Here is a 2,987-nt window from a genome sequence, read left to right on the forward strand (position 1 = left end):
CAATGGTCTGAGAGCGGCCAGGGGAGGAGGAGGGGGAGAGGGGGGGGCGCTTCTGTTACCCCCTTGACTGAAAAACAGCCCCCATCCCTCCAAAGAGCTGGCAAATAAACCCCTTAGCCTCCTCTCACAGTGTGCTAAAGTTTCTTGAATTATAACTTTTACCGTATTATTTTTTGAGCAAACAAAAACTTTTTTTAAATCGTCCCTATACAGTTACTGAACGCGTGCCAAATGAACCACATACATCACTTCTGTTCTGGTCTCATAATTTATTGCGGGTTTATTGTCCTTTATGCAAACAGAGCATTACGATGTCTCTTAGAAGATGCATTCAATTAAGTTGCTTTAGTGAGTGAATGCTGTGAATTGCCTGCGTGTTTTAAATAAATTTAATTGCATCAGTAGAAAAAGCAGGAGGAGTAATCCCATTAGCTGCAGCAGAGAATCAAGATCAGCCCTGTTTTTATCATCTTATAACACACTGAGCCTTATGTTAAAGTAAGACCCAGGGGTACAAACAAGTTATAATGGGGAATGACAGGAGTACGATTTATATGCAGAAATATAGCATGAGATCAGTATTCAGGTGATAAAGAGAAAACACCTGATATAGACATAAGTGATAAGAATGTGAACATAACATCACTAACTCATTAACTTCTACTTTAGTTTCCCCAATTCACTTTAGTCTGCTGCCACTTGACAAAAAAAAACAATGGACAATGCATTTCTGTCGGTATCTCACATACATAGATTTTTAATACTCAACCATTAACATCACAGAAGCAAAAACAAACGATTGATAAGTAATCCCTTTTTTTAGCTTTGTATGGACACCAAGTGTGGAGTTTCTGCGTCAGCAATGTTCTGTCAAATACATCATCTTTTTATTAGTTTAAAAATAAATACGATGTCTTTTTGAGGTTTTAATGTATGTCGATATTTCGTTATATAGCGGAAAACTTTTTTTTTTTGTATATTCAGAAGATAAGTGTGTCTGTGTGTACAACCCACCAAACACTATTGTTTTAGATCAGTGCTGCACGATTCAACTAAGCGATCAAAAGTATAATAAACAACTTTTTTTCATTCGAACATGAAAGAAAATCCTGTTTTATCCTCCTAAATATGGAGATTTCCAACTGTTCTCTTTTGTGTATCCCAATAAACTCACTATCTTGTTGTGAACTGAAAACAACAAGACATTTAACGATATCACATTGGACTTTAGGAACTGGAACAGACATTTTTCACTTCTTTCTATCATTGTATAGACTCAACAACTAATCAACGTTATACGAGTCAAACAATATCATAATATATTTTGACCAGAGTTTGTTGGAAGCCGTTTGCCAGTTAGCTAACCTTTGTCCCTATAAATGCCCACAGTGGTTTATCCTTCAGTATTGTTATTGTTTCTACCGCTGCAGGACAAGTTTTATTGTGAAGAGAGACAAGAAGTGCATGGGAGAGAAAGAGGGCAATCACAAGCTACAAAGGTCCTGGCCCGGATTCAAACCTGGTTACATGATACCTGCTTTGGGCGAGAAATGATTGACTAAAGCTAAAACAGCTCAGCAAACATAAAAAACAAAGTCCCAAATACTCCAAATAACTTGTTATGTGTGGGTCAGACTCCTGCAGCGGCCGCAGCACGAGCGCATTCAGATGAAATGTAAGTGTTGAAATAAATTCCAGATTTGACCTTTGACATGTTGCAGTGCTACTGCGGGTCAGACTGAGCTTTACAGCGAAAGTCAAAGTACACAAATAAACGAGGCAGAGTGGAAGTCATAAAGCAGATAAGAGCTGACGCTGCGTGGTGGACTGTTATATGTGTGTGTCATACCTGAGCATGTGTGTATGTGTGTGTGTGCGTGTGTGTGTGTTTTGGGGGAGGGGGTTAGCCTGATAGATTTAGATTTATTATTAAGATACTTGTGTTTTGGGGAGGGAACATCAGTGTTAATGTTATTGCACCTTGTTGTTGTGCTAATGAGATACAGGTGGGATCGTAGATGCCTCAATTGCTTCACACTCACACACACACACACACACACACACACACACACACACACACACACACACACACACACACACACACACACACACACACACACACACACACACACACACACACACACACACACACACACACACACACACACACACACACACACACACACACACACACATCTTAAGTGAGCATTTAAAGTAATTACACCATGTTTTAGCTTGCTTTAAATATTTAACGTAACGTTGTGTGCTAAATTAGAGACAATAAAGAGATCTCTTGGTGGCATCATGCTAACACTTTGGCACAATTATCTCACATAATGGACAGAGACAGATCCGATGCTTAGAAGGAATTTCATTTTGTAAAATGATATGTACTACCTTTACTTCTACTACTACTTCTTCTTCTATAAAAAATGCATGAAAAATAAATACCTCAACTTGACACCCTCACAGGCCAGGCCCTCCAAAGTTAGAATACTACTACCACTAATTATAATACTACTAATTTACTAATATTTCTTCTTATACAACAAATGCACACCTCAGGCCTCAACTTGAAAGCCCACCAGACCAGACCCTCATATCCCAAAACGGAAATGCTACCACTACTACTACTAGTTCTACTTCTACTTCTACTACTACCACTACTACTACTACTACTAATTATTATACTACTACTACTACTACTACTACTACTACTACTACTACTACTACTACTACTACTACTACTACTACTACTACTACTACTACTACTACTACTACTACTACCACTACTACTACCCACTGCTCCTATGATGGCATAAGTGCATAGGCAAAGTTTCACTATGTCTGTTACATGTACATGTGAGTGATGAATAAGCGGGTTTCTGTTTACGTCTACGAGGTCTCCACTACAACAATTGAGCTACTGAATAAAATGAAACACCTCAACATCAATTCCTCCCTAAACCAGACTCCCAAATACTACT

The sequence above is a fragment of the Gymnodraco acuticeps genome, unplaced genomic scaffold, assembly GCF_902827175.1.
Source record: "Gymnodraco acuticeps unplaced genomic scaffold, fGymAcu1.1, whole genome shotgun sequence".
NCBI classification, from domain to species: Eukaryota; Metazoa; Chordata; class Actinopteri; order Perciformes; family Bathydraconidae; genus Gymnodraco; species Gymnodraco acuticeps.